The following is a 19,510-nucleotide window of genomic DNA, read 5'->3' as shown; positions in this document are numbered from 1 at the left end:
AAAAAGTCTACATATGTTATATCAAACTGTTAATTTCAAAATATCTTTCTTCTCCTACAGATGACCCCTTTATTTATGCATTTGTCTGTTCCCTAAATGAAGTAGGGAAAGCAGCATGGCTGAACAAGAACCTGTTCCTCAGACTGAGAAGTAGGAAAGAAATGTGCAGCCAGTGGAAGCAGGGACAGGTGACCAGGGTGGAGTACAGGGATATGGTTCAGATGTGTAGGGAGGGGACAAGGAAAGCTGAGCTGCAGCTGGAACAGTACTTTACAAAGATTGTGAGAAGAAGAAGGGATTTTACGACTATATAGGATAAAAGAGAAAGGACAAGGAGACTGTACTCCCTCTGATAAACAAGAAGAGAACTGGTTACAGTTATGGAAAAGGCTGAGTCAGTGGGTTCTTCACCTCAATATTCACTGGCAGTCAGGCTTCCCAGGACTCTTAAGTCCCTGAATTGGGGCAGTGAAGTCTCTCTCACTCTAAGTGGGACACCTTTGGTTCCAGTTGATAAAACTGAACGACCACAAGGACACAGGCCTTATATCCCACAGTTCTGAGGCAACTTTGATGGTCTAGCTGATGTTGTTGCACTCTCCATCATACTTGAAAAGTTGTAGCACTCAAGGGATTTCCCTGGGGACTGGAAAAAGAGGAAAAATTATTAAAAATGAAGAATGGAAAATCCAGGGAACTACAGAGCAGTGAGAATCAACTCTGACCCTGGGAAGATCATAAAGCAGATCCTCCTGGAAGCAATGTTAAGGAACATACAGTAAAATTCAGAGATCTGAGACAGCCAACACCACTTCACTAAGAGAAAATTGTGCCTGACAAATTATCCAGTACATAAAGAGGGCCTTTTATGCTGGAGTGACTGCAATGTTCAGCAAGTGAAGACTGACAGATGTCATCTGCCTAGCCTTCCCTAAGTCCTTTGACACAGTCAAAGGACTGTGGGAAGAGAGATCAGTCACAACATCCTGATCTCCAAACTGGAGAGATATGGCTCTGAAGAGTGACTTACTTCTTGGATAAGGAATTGGCTGGTTGGACAGAGCCAGAGAGTTGCAGTCAATGTTTCTATGTCAGGGGGTGATGGGTGGTATCCCTCAGGGCTGTCTTGGGGCCAGGACCCTTTAATGTTTTTATCAATGACACAGACAGTGGGATCAAGTGCACCCTCCAAAAGTTTGCAGGTGACAGAAGCCGAACAGTGCAGGTGACACAGAAGGACAGACTGCCATCCAGAGAAGTGTACCCACAAGAACCTCATACACTTCAACAAGGCCAAGTGCAAGCTGCTGCTCCCAGGTCAGGGCAATCCCAGATGAGTAGAGAGTGGAGAAGAACTGATTGAGAGCAGACCTGAGAAGGACATTGGGGTTGTTGTGGCTGAAAAGCTGGACATGGCCCACAAATAGGCATTTGCAGCCCAGAAAGTCAATTGTATCCTGGGCTGCATCCAGAACAGTGTGATCAGCAGGGCAAGGAAGGGGATTCTGCTCCTCTGCTCTGCTTTGGTGAGACCCCACTTTGAATGCTGAGTCCACCTCTGGAGCCCTCAACATAAGAAAGCCATGGACCACTTGGAACAGCCCAGAAGAGATCCACAAAGATGTTCAGGGGGTGAAGCATCCTCTCCTATGAGGACTGAGAGGCTGAGAGCTGGGCTTGTTGATCCTTGAGAAAAGGCTTCATCAAAACCTTTCAGCAACTTTCCAGTACATAAAGAGGGCTTATAAAAAACAGGAGAACAACTTTTTACATGGGCATATAGTGACTAGACAAGGGAAAATGAATTGAGAACAAAAGAGGGAAAATTTAGATATTAGGTGGAAATACATGAACATGGTGAGGCACTGGATGGGATGGGTTGCTCAGGGAGGTTGTGGTTGTCCCATTCCTGGAAGTGCTGGATCAGGTTTTAAGCAACCTGGTGTAGTGAAAGGTGTCCCTGCCCATGGCAGGGCAGTTGGAACTAGAAGATTTTTAAGGCCCCTTCCAACCCAAACCATTCTATGATACCATGATTCTTTGCATAATTAGTAGAATAATTTGCATTATCCAAACTGAAAAACCAAATCCTTCATTTTTATACAAAAATCAAATACCGAAATTGCGGGCATACGCAGGGGATGGTGCAAGTGGTATTGTAATTGTGATGATCTAAAGACACAAGTAGAGAGACATATGCAAAGGTGTTAATTTTATTGAGTCACTCAGTGTATTAAAAAAAAACAGAGAAGACTTCCGATTGCCTTGAATAGGCTTGTTGCTTGACATCAAGACACAGTAAGGTAGGGTACAAACTTATATGTTTAAAATGCACAATATTGTTACAAATACTTTTGTAGGGAAGTGTTGTTGAACAGAAAAACCCAAAACATTCTTTGTCTGCTTACACAACAACTAGATCAGAAGGACCATCTCCCACTACATATTTTTTTTTGTGCTGTAAAGCACCCTCAAAGTGTTCTGGTATTGAACAAGTCCCTGCAGGATGTATTTTGCTGTGTTTCCCTGACTCCATAATTACCTATGGGAAATGGCTGAAGAAGGCACTGACTAACCTCATGAGCTGTTCAAGCTCTCCTTCCTAACATCTTCAGAGAACATCATTATTTCTATTTTGCATGGATTTCTATTTTTGCATGTTTTTCCTATCCATCTCTTATTTGATAATGGCATTTTAGGGCTTGTACTTTAGTCATTTATTTGGGTTTACTGCACAAACATCTGAAATAGCCTGAGATGTTCCTGAGAACATCTTCCCTGCATCACCTATCTTTAGCTGCTCTTCTTTTACATTGTTGCTATACACAATTCAGCAGGACAACACAGCAGCTCAACCAGGTCATAGCCCAGATCCATAGTTCATCCTCTGTTAAGTTTATATATTGCTGTGGGTGAAAATATCTGAGAAAATATCTATTATGTTTAGTCTCTTACACTAAACCTCCGACAGAAAAATAGCTAGGTGAATGGGGTTTCATGTGTCCAAATCCTTTAACTTCTTTTGAAAGTTTGAAAATTTTAACAGTCCAAAGAAAGTGTGTGAACCAAATGGTTCATAACTAATAGGACAGCAATTACTGAGCTTTTTGAGTTTATTTAGAGTACTTCAGCTGCATATAAATTTTCCATCATGGTTTTTGTACAAAAAAAATCTCATTCTATTTAACCCTCTAGAATCTGACATAGAAAGTACAATAAGTATCAAGAAAGTACAATAAATATCAAGAGTTTACATTCTGCTTTTATTTTACAACCAACACTTTAGAATGCTATGAATTGGGGGGGTCTGTGTATGTGCATCATGTCTACATAAGCATCCCACATAGATGTGGTTTATATTCAGCCTTTAGCATGGCTGTTTCTCTGTGATGCAGAGACTCGTTTCCTATTCCCATTGAATAGTTAATGTAATAGCTATTTCATTTACAAGTACTCATGAAATGTCCTGTTTCCATGAACACAATAGAAGCAAGCAGGAGCCACAGTTCTTCATGTGCGTCAGTATATGAAATTCCCCCATCTTCCTCCTGCATCTATATCTGGCTCTGGTTACCTCTCTTGTTCCTATTTGTCCCAAAGAACAAGACAGCTACAAACCAATACTATATTGTATTCCCATGTGCTTTGCTCTAACCTGCAGTTTGGCTCAGTCCTTGGCCTTTTGTTCAGTATTTGCAGCTCTCTTTGTTATTTTCAAGTCTGATGTAGGATGTGACATACCATTATGTTAATCACTAACATTAGTACAAAAAAAAAAAAAAATTCTGACTAAAAGAGTCTGAGTGAAGCATGAGCACAAGCATACAGAAAAAATAACAGGATGCCAGTGAAACAGTAAGAATTAGTGTAATAAATTCAGTCCTAGCTACCAATTGGCTATTCATTGAAGAGGGACATGACTACACAGGTTATTTATCATCAGAGATTTAAAGGAGGATAATGTAATGCTGGTTCTTTTTTACGAAAGATAGATTGGGAGAATGTGTAGATGTTACTATTAGAATAATGAAACATGTTGCCAGTCTAGGCTTCTGGCTCACATCAGAGGTGAGGTTTGGTGGTGTCTTTACATATAAGAAATGTTTGTACAGAAATGTTCCAACCAGTAGCAGTTACGTGGGGTTTCAGAGCAAGAACAAAATCTTTCTTTCATATCTTTTCTTTGGACCTAAAGATTGAGCCAGATCCTATCAAGATCATTTCAAGGTCAAATATGTGCATGTTTGATGTCCAAATACCATATGCTATGCTGAAGGCCTTCAGGAAGCTGTGAAAATGAGAAGCTTTCAGTTCTTCTCATGGCTTGTGGGCAAGATTAAATGGAGGATTAAGTTGATCTATTCTAATTGATAGTCCAAAGATAGACTCATAAATCCACATTCTGACACTTGAAGAACCAAGCTAGCTCAGCAGAACTCAACAGCCAAATTCACAGCTCAGGATGACTCTAAATTCTAGATGTCCTTTCTCTGAAAATGTCATCAACTTTGAAGTATTGCAGCACAGTATACATTGCAACCAACCCCTGTTAGGACACTACAGTTAATGTCTGTCAGTGATTTATATAGTAATACTTCAGATTAAAAACCAAAATTCTTCTCTTCCTCTTGTCCTACTCTGAGAATGAAGAGTTATGATGTGTCTGCTTTTTCTTTGGCCTCTCTGGTCAAAGGTGTTAGACCTCCTGCTTCTCACAATGAGGCCTAGGGACTACCTGTGCCACCTTACTCCCTGCCATGAATTTGTAGGAAGCAGTAAGACCCTGTTACCTATGGAATTAGAGCCCAGATGTCGTGATGCTTGCAGACTGACACTTAACAGGGCAAGCAACACTGACTGTTTTACCATCAATCTTTTAGCTAAAGATCCACACACAAGGAATGAGTGTGCAGCATACCTGAAGTATAATTTGGGAGAAAAGCTTTTTGCACCATCTTTCAGAATCAAGATAGAGGGCATTGTCCTCAGCTTCCTTTTACGCTGTTGTAATGGACAGTTTCTCTTCTCTCAGCCTTTTAGCCTTTATACCTACATTAGAATGTATTATACATTCTTTTTAAAACCCTGAACACAGATGAGGGATAGAGGCCTGTAGGGATCAATTGTGCATTACCTATTGTTTCTCTGCATGAGGCTTTTATAACATAAGTCATTTATTTGATTGCTAGGTATGCTTTAAGTGGTTGGCTAGAAAGCTTTGAACTTCAGTGAAGTAAAAGAACCAAGCTGTTCATTTAATCAGCACATTTAATTCATCCTGCTTTGCATGCTGTGCCACACTGTCTTCTTTCCATATAAGGATTCTGTGGTATCTTCCTGCAGCACCCCTGCCTCTCTTCTACAAGCAGCCAAAGATGGCTTTGTGCATATTGCTTATATATATGCTATAGGCCCAACTCCTTTTTGGTATGCAATGTAGCAGCTACCTCCTTCTTATATATCTCTTCTTTTCAGGTGAGTTGTTTATATTCAAGGTTGCTTCCTTTCTTTTTTTTTTCCTTCACACTGACTGAGAGCATGTTCTTAATTTATCTTGCTTTTAAATATTTATCTTTGCACTGTATAACTAAGTGGGAAGAGAATCAGCAAACTGAGTTTTGGTTATATTAAGAATTTATATCATTTTTAAGTGTCTTCTACCTTTAGATATTTCATTTTGTTTATTACTGTTAATTCATCACATTTCTCTTTAAGCAGCCATTGTTTAGAGTGCAATGAGGATTTTCTGATGCTATGCAAAAAATTTAGAAAAACCTTCAAGGAATAACTGAGGAGAGGGGAAAAATATTTCCTGTTTAGCAATCATATTATATTAAGAAAAAATATAGCATATTTGTTCCAATATTAAGGCTATCTATTTTTTCTCTCAGCCTCACTCACTCACATATGATACATATGTAATATTTTCAAAAAAATCAATAGGACCTTTTGTGTCACTTTCAGTTGTCTTTATTTTTTTTAATGTGATTTACCTTCATATTCAAAATTGTTTAAGTGCAGTGAGGTGCTTCAGAGCCTTCAGAAATTATGTACCACAAATGTTAGAAAAGGTACTTGATTATTACTTAGCATCTCTTCATGCCCTTTTTCAAATGAATGGTTTTCAGATAACCCATAATTTTCTTCAGTCACATCCTCTCCTCCATTCTAAGTCCTTCCCCTTCCAGATATGCAGAAAAAAAAGTTAAAATTTGTTTATGGAATGACTGATCTATTCAGTGCTACTGTGACAAATGGGAAAGGAGGATACAGATTTAAGCCTTGCTGTTCAAATTATCTTCTCTTTTTCCAAGTGGAGGACTGAAGGTATCAGTGCTCACCTAGAGAGGCCGGGGGCTGCCATGAGAAGCACTAGGTCCATGAGACCTGCCTTGTTACTCTGAATGTACTCTGCATGTCCCCCAGGGGCTCTGTGCCTCTCAAGAAAAGAGAGTAGTTCAGTTGCATTCTGCTTCCCCTCCCAAACCTCCCTCATGTGTGCTTCAGGTTGGCCTTGGATTACATCAATTCATTTATATGGGCTGTCTGTCTGAGAGAGGTAGTCATCATTTGTGTCTTTGAAGACAAGCCTTGATAAGAATTTACACCCTGCTTGAAATTTCTTCTCTTTTTTATTTTGGGGTTTTTTTGGTGTTAAAAGAGCACCATTGGTCTCTTCACCCCTTGATGTGTCCCACTGGCAATTCCCCAGTCTGTAAATCCACAATCCGTTGTACAAAAGTCCACTCACCAAGGTCACCTTGTGCCTGTGTGCAGAGCCATCAGCTAAGTCCTTGTTTTAGAGGACAATCTGAAGGTGACCTTAGCAGCCTTAGTTAAATCTTGAAATCTACCCTCACACCACAGTGAAACTTGGCAGAGCCAAACTGAAGGAACTGACCGCTTCAACTTCTGTCAGTGTCTGTGACCAGCGACCCCCATGCTTACAGGGTTAAATGAGCTCAGATCAGCACATATTGCTATGAAGACAGTGAGGGCTAGTGAAGTTTCTGAGGTGTAGATGTTTTATATTCTATGGTTTCTTACTCTAATCCCAGCAGATGCTGTGTGTACATCCAAAGGCATGTACAAATGAAGCCAAGTTTGCTGTAACCTCCCATTCATTTGCGAGCAACAAAGACGTCACTTTCAAATGTTGCTATGCAGATTTTAACTTCATTGAAATACAGGAATTTTTCTAGATTACATCAGCCAAAGCCACTCTTTGTTGTGGGACCTGGTGGTACTAACCATTATTGATATCATCCGACTTTTCAGATTTTATGTTCTTCCTTTTCAATCTTTCTTAGCTCTGCTGGTCAGTGTAGGAAAACACAGGATTATTCCCCCAGACACCCTCATTGTGATTGAGGCACAATTTTGGGCAAAGGGATCAAGTGATGAAAGGAGGCAGGATGGCAGCAGGTTGCCTTCCAAAAACCCTTCCACAGTTCTGCAATGTACTCAGAGGTGTACTCAGCTGACCTCAGAGTCTGCCACAAGCCAAGCCCAGCATTTTTCCTTCTTCCTCTGCTCCATACCTTTTAAACACCTGGTGACCACCTCATTCATTCACAATTACTTGTTTGAAATTGCAGACATTAATTTCTGGCCATACATAGGAAATGTTTTATTCTTTTGATCTTTCAGTATGTTACTTCCCTCTACTCCATGATAAAGAGCAATTCTACTGATGAATTTTTGATTTTCTGATGCTTGTCCTGATAATCTTTCCATACAAAGATTACTATCTACCCAAACACCTGTTTAATGAACATGGTTGTGTCCTCTGACAGGGGTATTTACCCACTGAAGTCAGGGACAAAGTCCCAGTAAAACAACATTAAACTGGTTTTTTTGGTTTGTTTTATTTTTTGGTGGTTTTTTTGTTTTGTTTTGTTTTGTTTTGTTTTGTTTTGTTTTTTTACCAGAAGGAAGTTGTAACCTTTAAAATATGTTAGTGAACATGGTTCAAACAGTGTGCTTTAAAGACCTCACAGGCAAAGCGAGATAAACTTTAATTTTTGAAAGTTCAACATGAGCCCTAGGAGAGGGCTCTAGTTTGTTGAAATGCCACTGTGTTCAGTTTTCAATAGTGTTAAAAAGTTTTACATCCAATCTCTATGTTTTACTAGAATGTTGTATTTATGCCTGCCTGTGTTGCTGTTAACTTCTGCAATACTCAGGCTTTTGAGGTCAGAGAAAACCAGATTTTAGTTTCCAGAACTGTGAGAGAGAAGAAAATCCAAATATATACTAGCTAGGTCTTGAGAGGCAAAGATATATATATATGTACCCATATGAATCTATAAACCCAGTCTTTTGATTTGTGAATCATGTAGCAGCACTACTGACATTCTGAATGAATACACAACCCTTTTTTTCCCCTTTAAAAAAAAATCTACTTTGTTTTTAATCGTCAAAATAAAATCTGAAGTCTAATGCCTCCCTCCATCTTCTGTGAGTCAGAAGGAATAAACCTGCAGTTTACTTGCTTGCAGTGTGAGTCAGCAGGACAATCCTGCCACCCTGTGCCAGACAGGATGTAGACAGGCAAATGGTTTTTACTGTTGTCTTTGGCTACTGTCAGCTCTCACAGAATGAATTTTATTCACCAGTACCCCAAAAGCAAAATGCGGTCAGACAAAATTAAAATTAAAATTTAAAATTTACTTTCATGAGCTCAAAGGAAAAAGAAACAACAAAAAAACTACCAACCTTCCCAAAATCCCCAGTACCATTGCATAACTCCTACTCGACTAGTTAACCAGTTAGCATCAGTTAACCAGGATATAAAGATAGTTGCTATTTTGCCAATCTAGTTCCAGGTATCTGTGACACAAGTCAGAAGTTCACATGTTCAATTGAAAACTAGGCCACATTTCAAAATTTCAGACCTCAATCCCTTGTGTTTGCAAGTGTATAGCCACACGGGGAAATTACTTCCAAAGAGGTATGATTGCAAGAACACAGTGGGAGAATCAAAATTTTATGCCTCAGTACAGTTCTAAATGTTTCCATTGCTTTGCTTCCAGAGAATAACAGGATAAACAACCTTAAAGACAAAATACTACTGGGACTTATATCAATTTTTTGTAAAATAATAGTAACAGAAGAAACATGTCCTTGATGTTTTAGTAAAACAATGCTGTCTCTCTTATGAAGTAGAGCTAAAATAATTCACATGATTGTCCTGGTACTTGCAGGCTTCATGAATCCTTAACAAGGATAGGTCATGATAATTTATCACAAGTGGCCTCAATAACCTGGTAAGATTTTTCAGTGATTACATTTAGGTATGATTTGTTTCAACTCCATCTCTAATACTCAAACACAGTATTTCAGGACTCAATTTATGTGCGTATAAGACTGAGTTGTTTTTGAAAGAGTTGTTAATGCAAAATACCAAATGATAAATATAACCCAAAATTATCTAAGACAACAGGACATAAAAGAAGCAATAGCCCAGTTCATTTAAACTTGGAAAAAAATGAATGCTAAAACAATAGAGGAAATGAAATCCAAAGGAGTGAATTTGACAAGTGAGGGAAACTTGGAAGTCATTCCTCATGAAATAGGTAGAAAGGGATTAAGAGCGACAAATGTGCAATGCAATTTCATAATGAGATTTGACAGTAAAAAGTCAGGGTCAACTCAAAGTTCTTGAGAGTTTATTAATCAGAAGTTCCTTAAAATAGGGATGTCCTGTTGGCAGATATTTGCCATATATATTGTAAATATGAATCTGGATTTGCTATTTAAAAGAAAAGATGAAAAAATAAATAATCCTGAGTGATCCAGATTGCTGTAAAACTCTCAATATTGGTACAAAACAAAAGAACTTGACCATGCCTTTAAGAACTTCACTACTCCCAAAATGCCACTGTTGGTTAGGTGCTCTTTGTGGCTGGAGATGAGATGCTAGTCAGTAATCCCAGGTGCAAGAGCAGAGCCTCTTTGGCAGGCAGTGCAGTCCTGGCTTAGGGAACTGTCCTAGGTGCAGTGAAGAGGAAAGTATTAGATATGAGAGTCTAGGACGAAAAGAACTTGTTCAGCATCAGTATTGCTTGCTTAGCTATATTTTTTTATATTATTAAAAGCCCATCAGTGTAAAAAAGAAAAACAGAAAATGAGGACACATGCGTATCTGCCGGTATCTGTTTCCTTATATACATATTCTTATATATAAGAATACAAAATAGCAAGCAAAAAAATTTTTAAGTGACAGCAAATTGCTCATTTACTTAAAAGTGCAATATACTCAAGCAGATGCTGTAGTTGTTTTAGTAATTTTTTTCATAACTCCCTTGTTTTATAGCTCTGTTTTTCAAATACCAGAGTTAGGATCAGCTGGATTGATTAGGGTCATTACTTGGAATTCCAGTGACAGTCTGGGCAATCAACATAAATTGGTGATAAACAGAATCATTTCTGTGGAAGCATCTGGAACATGAAAACAAGGGGATAATCAAAGGATGTGCAAGTGCAGTCTGTATTTTGCCTTTTATTGTTTCCATGAATATTATTTTCCTATAAAGAATTTTTTCCATCTCTTTTCAAACCCCTTTTTTTTTTTTTGATTGTTTTCACTGTGCATGTGTGGTAGCAGCTTTGAAGGATGATAATTTAATGGTGGGTTTCTCAGTGGGGAGAAAATTAAAATGTACAGCCTTTTGTCTATGTGGCGAGTTGTTAAATCACTTCCCACAATATGACACAGCTTGTGGCATTATACATGACATAAAAACTCTTCATTAACATGTGTCCTACTGTGAAAAATGTGCTATATTAGTTGGCCTGCCCATAAGTAAACCTTGTTGCAAGAGAGGATTTTGTACTCCTGTGAATAAGAATTAAATATTGAGATGTACTTTATATTGTTTTATCTTTTCAAAAAATACAAGGAAGTTGCTTGGAAGATCTCTTTGCCCTTAGTGTCTAAGACACTATTTTTATCTATTATTCACTGTTTTTTTAAAATATCCATTCTGCTTTTCTAAGCAAAAAGTCTGGGAAGCCAGTATATACTACACATCAGAAAAGGGAGAAATGAGATTGACTGACTAGGAATTTACTCTCTTTTATGAATTCAGCATACCTTCAGCCAAAGCCCACCTTGCTTTGGATTAGGTCATGAACCCTCCCACAAATCCTCTGTTATCTGTCTCTGTGATAAAAGAGTCTGCAGTGTGTGCAATGCCAGGTGTACTGTGTGTGGTTACTCTGCTTAGGGCTGAGGTGTGCTGGCTGTGTAGGTACAGAAAAACACCCCACCTGGAGAGCCTTTTCTCTAAAGAGGGGGCCATCAGAACTCAAGTACAGGAGGTACTGGGGAGGAGGGATAGAGAGCACAGTACTAACTTAGAGCACAGTCTTTTTTTATTTTTATTAATGCAATAATTTCATACTGGGCTCTTGCTACGCTGGTATTGGAAAGCAGTTTCAAGGTGCATTTGACGGCTGTCAAAAAAGCAGTTTGCAAAGATTGTGCCAAAGATGCAAAAACTGAAGACATTTGCAATCTGATTAACACAAATTGAGCATGCCCTGTAGGCTTCTGGCCCTTCATTGTAACTCCAACTAAAGTATGGAATAGTTATATTTTATATAAAGTATGTAAAAATTAGAGTTTAAAGTTTATGTCTTTTGCCAACAATATATTAATTTGACATCATAGACCATTATCCAATGGATTTGAATTTTAATGTCAGAAAAGAATTTTCAGACAATAAGAGACACTTGGTATTCTTATTTGAAAAAACACTGTACAGAAAAGGCACCAAACCTAACACATGGACTCTTCTAAAAAATATTTGTATATTACATGAAAGGTAAAATGTAACTCAAATGTAGCTCAGAGTTTTCAGCAGAGAACTCTGGATAGGAAAACACTTCCATGGGCAGGGCAGAGTAGGAACAGCTAGATAGGGCTGACTAGGAAGAAAATTCTGATTGATGAACATCTATAATGCCTTACCTCTCATCCTAATTACCACACAGAATTGTGCCATTATTAATGCTATGTCAGTTGTTATTGCATTCTACTAAATGCAGACCCAGAGTGGACATCACTGGGTAAGCATATACTTCCTTATTACAATTATGGTAATGGTATATCACCAAGAATGAATAATAATAAATGTTATAAACACACAAAGAACATCAGCTCTTACATCTTAAATGTTATCCCTGCTTTCCATCTTCTTTTTTTTGTTTGTAAGTAACTTTTTGTAAAATTTCATATTTCCTTGCATAAGGTTATAAAAATGCACATATTAAAGATCAACTCAGTTTTATGTCCAAAAGAACTGGATTAATTTTGAATATCTTTAGAGCCTGTCAAAACTGAAATGTAACTCCAGGTTTTCTAAAATGAAGTTATGGCCTCTGAAGCTTGTAGTGAAGGATTTTTTCATTAAAGTAGATCCAATTCTTACCAGAGCAACAAAAATCTGTGGTGCTCTGGGTAATGTGCATTTTGACTAGCTTTCTGGCTGATAATGAACCAGAAATTTGTTAGTGTCACACTTGTCATGCAGCTTCTGCATCATCGGTCTATCTTCCTCCAAGGAAAGGTTAAATGTGTAGCCTTTCTTTGCATGGTGTGCTCTCTTTGGCTCTGCACAAGGAAGATAAAGCCTGTCAGAAGAAGTGGTAAATAATCGGCATTGTTCTGGTTTCTTCAATGTCGGTGTTTTTTTTCACAATCATAAGGCATTTTTCTTCATTTGCCCTTCAATCCAGACAGCAAACACAGTATTGTATAAACAACAACCAACACATCAGATACAGTCAGTCTTGAGCAATATTCATATATCCTGCTCTGTTGCAAGCATGGAGGGGTTGATGTATCCCATTTTTGCTATTATTTGTGTAAAGGAAACTTTCCTGTCCAACCATCCAGGAGCCACACCTGCCCCACCTGGGCCGGGACCAAAGCCTCTTCACAGCAGGTGGCTCCAGCGACCCTGCAGGTGCCCTGTTTGACTCCCTACACATCCCACACTCGCCCAGACAGACCAGGTTTCCTCATTGCCTCTCCTACCTTTCCCTCCTACCTTTCCCATAACAGAGTCTCAGACATCAAGAGCAGAGGCTCAGACATCTGTATCCTTAAAATGATTTAATCATGGTGCAGCGACAAATTAACAGCCTGAACTGGTGCCTTTGAGGAGGGATGCCTAATAAAGATGCACTGGGCTTTTATACCCTCAGAGTCTAAGATCTCAAAAGTCTGGGGTCATCAGTTCCTGCTGTGTCTGATTGTCCAGTCACCTGGCTGACACCACAGGTTCCTGGGCCTTTTGTTGAGCAATGAGTAGCTCAGGTTTACTTTTCCTTGAGCTCCTGCCACCCAGAGTAAAATCTACAGCTCGAACTGCCCTGCTTACCAAGCTATCCACACTAAACGTATCCTTAGCACATCCACTTCTCCCCAGATCCTTTTCCTCTGGCTATGTTGGGATATTAAGTGTGGTGCAAGTTTATTTTTCTCATTTTTGTCCCCCTTTCATTGCTCTTCTCCATACATTTTCTGTGCTGCTGGGATGTTTTTGCCTATTCTCTATCATATGTTAATAAGCGTTTGCAGTCAGTGGGTGCCAGTGCCACCACTGAAAATAAATATCACAAATTCAATATCTCATGAATTCTGGAGAGAAGTGAAGATGCTAGAATGTCCACTAGGTTTTAAACCCTCCTTGAGAGGGCTTAAAAGAAGAAGAAATTGAGGTGCAATTTCTTCATTCCAGTCACGTGTTCATCTACATCAACTTTTTATTTTGATAATTATTGCATTTATCCATTGCTTCCCATGTTTTTCAGTAATGGCTTCAATAATTATTAAGGGGTTCATAAATGGAAGAGATAAAACTATTTGTATTAGCCACAATCCTGAAAGTTTTATGGCCTGCAGGTAAAGCACACCAGAAAAATGAAACAAGTAGAAAAATTTCAAAAGTTGCAAATATCCAGATTTTCCTTGTCAGTAGAGGAGGAGTTTCTTAAAGATAGTTCTATTTCTGTGTCAGTTTAATTAAAATCTGGCAAACGTTAGCATATTCTTTTTATTATTACTGAAATTATTCCTAAGTATTTCTAGTATATTCCTGCTATGTCAATAACTGTGGCCACAAAAAGTCTAGTATTCAAGTATACCAGGACACTTTGCCTTGTTTTTTGCTAAGATTGCTTCAAATTTTTAATCTTAGTACTCTCTTGAAAATTCCACTTAGAGAGCTGAGTTGGGGTTTTGGTTGTTGGTTTATATATTTTGAAGTGGCTTGTCTCCCAATAATACTAGATTGTTTACTGGAGAACAGATGAAAAGCCTGAGGCCACCTCTCTCCCTGCCCATCCTGCAGCAAGGTCTAAGCACCCAGTGCAGAGCAGCTGGTACAGAGCCAGATTCCAAATGGCCATTAAGACTGAGCATTGCAGTCCTTTCTTTAATGTGCCATAGAGAATAATCCTACTTATGCCTCATTTTCATCATATCCAAAAGATAAGTTTGAAAAAGAGAGGGATATGTAAACTCCAAGATGCTGGGGCATCCTTTAGGCACATAACTATCAGTATTGCTGGGAATAATAAGAGTTTAGGTGACATAGAGGGCATAGGAAAAAGAATGAAGCATATGATGTACACTGAAGTGTAAAAACACTTGGCAGTATGAAGGAAACCTCAGACTCAGTCTCTGTGGAAAAGCTGGCTTGAATGGGAAGTAGTGTCAGTGTCTTCACAGACAAGGAGAGTGGGAAAGGACTCATGGCATAATTCCATCATCTGAAAAGATGTCAATGACAGAGCTTCCCCTTACCATCCCTGTCTGTATTAGGGGTTTGAGAGGGCAGTGGTGTGTCTTCCCATTTCACAGGATGGAGACTGGGGGAAGAGGGAAAGAGATCCTTCCTTGCTTCAATTACAGAAGGAAAATGATGTCTCCTGACAAAGCTGGAGAGCAACCCTTCCTGCTCAGAGAGGCATGGACACTTGGCACACTCCTTAGAAAATAAAGGCAGGAAGTTCAACTGGGGACACTGAACACTTTTAGAAACCCCTCCAAACTCCTAGTTGCTTCTCTGATACTGCCTCTTACCAAATAAATAAACTGAGAAAGAACAGATAACCTGGGCTCCACCTGAGATCCCACCACTACACAGTGACCTCTAATAATTCAGCTAATGGACTTTGTAGTCACCATGCTGTAGATAAAGACAGGAGAATTATTTTAAGGATTAGTCAGTGCACTCAACAGTAACTTCAAAAAAAGTTTGATAGAGGTTTTTTTAATATGGTTTTGGTTTGCTAGAAGTTTTTCACATAGGTTTGGTGTTTTTTTATTTCTTTTTCCTGGCAAGATGATGCACCCCAGTTCATTGAGTATTCCTTTCATAAATCAAAACATCAGAAGTACAACATGTTTCCTGAACTTGCTGGAATAAACATTATACATAGTCCCCTCTGGAGCATTTTGGTTAGGGTGTTTGTCTTGCTGTTTGTGCATGTGAATTACTACATAATTAATCTAAAATTCTGTAAAATCAGTCTCTCTACGGTAGGCAAGCATCCTTGCAGGACTTGGTCCAAAGAGTGGTGATTAGATTGAGGCTATCTAAAAGTTCGTATTCCTGGTATATTTACTCCATGGACATGCCTTTACTGAAAATATTTGCTTGCCTTCCATGTGGTCTGTGGGTGAAAACATCCCAATTTATATGAATATTTGCCCTGGACATAGGTGAGTTAGTAAAAAGTGATCATCTGAAGAGATATTCAGAGTAAACTCAAGACACATCGTCAGTGGGTGCAACCTGAAATATATTGAGTAGTGAGGTTGAAGATCTATTCCCAGCAGGCCATGTGGGAATAGATTTATATGCATATACACATGACCACATACAAACATATTGCAGCCAATACACCTAGGACCCCCCAGAGTGCTCCCACAAACACCAAGAGCATCATCACCCTCACACTTCTCCCCTCCAAAACAGTGCAGCATCAAGATCCATTCATGAGAATATGTATCTGTGCAGACATACAGATTGTGGCTCCCTCCATCAACTGGGCTCATAACCTCAATCTGCCCAGTAGCTGCCCCTGGATCCCAATCTCCTCAGTTTCTGGCACCTGGACATAAGCCTCCAGTATTGACTTGCAGTGATGGGTTTCATGCTGGGATTTACTTGGAACAAGCCTGAAAGGGACCTGGATGTGGTGTCCTGGTATTTTTCTGAGTCATAATTTGGTAGTCTGCTTTAGCACACTCCTGCTCCACCAGGATAGTGTACATAGGCTTTGGATAATCTGATGTTTCCTGCAGTAGGCCTGAGAGCATCCAGGGGCAGGAAATTATTTGGGCTCTCTCTCCTGCCACAATCTCTCTGTGCTTCTTTTGGATGTATAGATGAGCTTTTATCACCTAATTCAATGTGAACAGGTTTCCACAGCAGTGACATCAGAGCAGCTCCCCCATATTGCTCTGTGCTATCTACCTTGTTTTCCAGCATCTCAGCTGCCTCAGCCAGCTGGGGCTGCATGTTCCTGAACCCCACTCTGTCACACTGCACAGCATTCCTTGCAAGCTGACCAACAGCACACGCAAGCCCCTTGCCATTGCTGCCTGGGCAGTTATTTGAAGATCTCTCTGTTTTAAGATAAGCCAAAAGCATTACTTTTGTTTGCATTCAGCTCTTTTTTGACAAGGGTCTGTTAGAATTGCAGTACAATGAGAACAAGCATGGTGTTGATCATGGAAAGTAATGGATCATTGCACTCCTCCATTAATCTGCCCCTCTGGAGTCTATACATTCTGAAAATTCAAGCATGATGCAGATTGCCTGCCTACCATAAAAATAGAAAGAGAAACATTTACAGGGTAAATTACTATTGACATACACCAGGTCACTGAGAGTGAACAAGAAATGTCTTTTTCAGCTTACTGCAAACACCATCTTTGCCTTTTCATGTCTTCAATCTTCCTGAAGCTGAAGTGCTTTACAAGTTTGTGTTTTGGATTAATCAGAAGCCTTGGTCATTTGTTCCTTGTATGCAAGCAACAGCAAAGTCTCTTTTTTTTTCAAGTGACCTATGGCTTGAAAAGTGTTGGCTTTGGTGGAAAGTTGTGGGAATTAAAACTACAGAGGCCAATAGTGGAACTATATGTATAAAAGAAAACATAACAGTGATAAGCCTATTATATCCTTTGAATCAAGCTTCTGCTGATGTGGTGTTGGGTCTGAATACATTTGACTAATTTTCAGTCAGTTATATTTCTGCTCTACTGAGTCGTTTGCAAAATATAAGCCTTTGGATTTGCTTGCAAGGACAAGATCTCTTCTTGTTACTTAAAAAAATATAACTAAAAGATTAGACAAAAGCAAGACAGATTAAAAAATGTCTATTTATAAGTTGCTTTAGTAATGAGAAGAATTTGAATGCACAGATTTGTAGTTGTAGAATAAATAATCTGGTGCCAGTAAAATGAAGGGACCTTACATTCTTAATGAAAGAAACTCATGTAAAGCTCTGGAGACAAAGTCTGCAAAACATGGCTGAATGAATGCTCTTTACAGTTGTGTGATGATATTTCTTCAGGCTGTATTTCAGTTCATCAGTTTATTCTATTTCAACTTCATCAGTTTATTCTATTTCAACTTTATAGATTATGTAAGTAATTACTTAATAAGTAAAACTTATAATCTTTACTGTATATTTTGCTTTCGTAATGTATTTGATTTCCTGCTGACATAAAGGGAATAAATTGGCTCCCAACTAATAATTGTTTAGAACTAAGCTCTTTTAGAGTCCTTAATGGACTAACATACTCTGACATTTGAGGTACTAGTATTTGCAAAATTGCTGTGGTGACAAATGCAGTTTGGGTTAAAAATCACAATAATAATTCTACTTTGCTTAACTACTCAGCATGATTCCAAAAGGACATTTCTGCCAAAGCGAATGCGTGTTTTCCTTTTTTTCTGAGAAATGGTATCTTTAGTAAAATATAAGTGTATGGGTAAGTTTGACTTCTTTTTGGTCACAGTACCCTACACCTACTCAAATTACTATTAAAACATTTAAAGTAGCACAGTGTCCATTTATTGAAGAAAAGATCAGGTCAGGCCCAAGGGAACAATCTGTAGAACAAAAATTCTGGCACTTGCCTCAACTTCTTTTTGGTCATTGTGATAAAGTAAAACATTCCTAAAAGCAGTGATTCTTCCCTTTAAATTTCTCTGCCTGTCACTGCAAACCCATCAGATGTGGCCTAGAGGGTTTTTTTTGACTCCTGCAGGGAACCTGTAGGCAATGGCATTGGACCCAGTGATAGCTCTAGCAGCTTTTGCCCATGGCCATCCCTCTGGTTTTGCAATAAGCAAAGCCAAATGGGGAGATTTGATCCATTTTGTGTCTTTCACTAGAATCAGTTGTCAGACTAGATTAGAAAAGATCATGATCTTTTTTTAGAATGTAAGACTTTGCAGACCAGGGTCTCAATAAGTAGAGATGATGGCTGTGTTATGAGAAGGGGTCACTAGTGAATGTACCAATGCAGACTAGCTTCCAAAACATTTAGGTGACAGATTTTTGAAGCTATTTCACCTTTTGTCAAAGAGATTTTGAGAAAAAAATCCATCATATGGCACAGGATCCCTTTCCAGGGTGTCCTCTCATAACCGTGTAGTTATAGAAGTTAGTTTCTATTCTATTGCCATTTTCCTAAGCACCCTGTATTGTCCAAGGAGGGAGGGAGGGAGGAAACGGTGTGGGACAGGCTGGCAGAAAGAGGTATGCTCTCTGTCTTTTTCTCTCTCTATTGATCATTGATCCCACCAAAAACTTCGAGCCTAGAGCCAGACTTAGTCACAAGTTCAAGACAAAGCATAAGTGCTTGGAGGAAGTTTCCTGCATCCTGTGTCACCATCAAGGGCACACACTGCTCCCAGTCAGAAAGTGGTGACCAGCAGCATCACTCTTGGCTGAGCTAGGAGACAGCCATGGAGCTTTCCTTCTACAGAGCAGACCTGGGTACCAGCAGAATGGTGGCAGGCAGAAACTGACAGGTACCGCGAGTGTGGTTCCAAGTCACCCATTATCGCTCCACTCAAATAAAGCACTCTAAGCTGTTTTACCACCAGAACTCATGGTCCCTATGGTGTTTTAAGGCCTCAGATACTTCCATTCAGCTGCAGTTGTGGCTAAGGCTTGTACAATTTAAACAGAAGGTAAGTCAGAGTTTAAACTCAGCCCCTGCCCATGGCTTAATGCACAATGGAAGTGTTGCTGACCTTCTGGTAGATAAAAGACCTGCAGAGGAATGTGCTGGAGAGAAACAACAAAAGGAAGACAGATTAGCTCAGAAATTTTTGATATTTTCCTGCTAAATTTACATCCTGATCTCAAAAGTAAAAGATAAGAAATTAATACATTGCTGATTTTCTTTCAGAGCTCTGTTTTTAGATTGTAAGGTTTGTATTAAAATGTGAGAATGGGAGAAAATATAATC

General features: G+C 39.1%; 1 protein-coding gene across 1 annotated transcript in view; it reads left to right on the top strand.

Annotated features, from left to right (window-relative positions):
* Positions 1–19,510, top strand: part of RAB3C (RAB3C, member RAS oncogene family) — a 128,886-nt gene that overhangs the window by 89,586 nt on the left and 19,790 nt on the right. The gene's annotated exons all lie outside the window — the stretch shown is intronic.

Source organism: Agelaius tricolor, unplaced genomic scaffold (assembly GCF_023055355.1).
Source record: "Agelaius tricolor isolate 1412-34295 unplaced genomic scaffold, bAgeTri1.0.p SCAF_4, whole genome shotgun sequence".
Classification (NCBI taxonomy): Eukaryota; Metazoa; Chordata; class Aves; order Passeriformes; family Icteridae; genus Agelaius; species Agelaius tricolor.
This window is presented reverse-complemented; position numbering and strand designations above follow the sequence as displayed.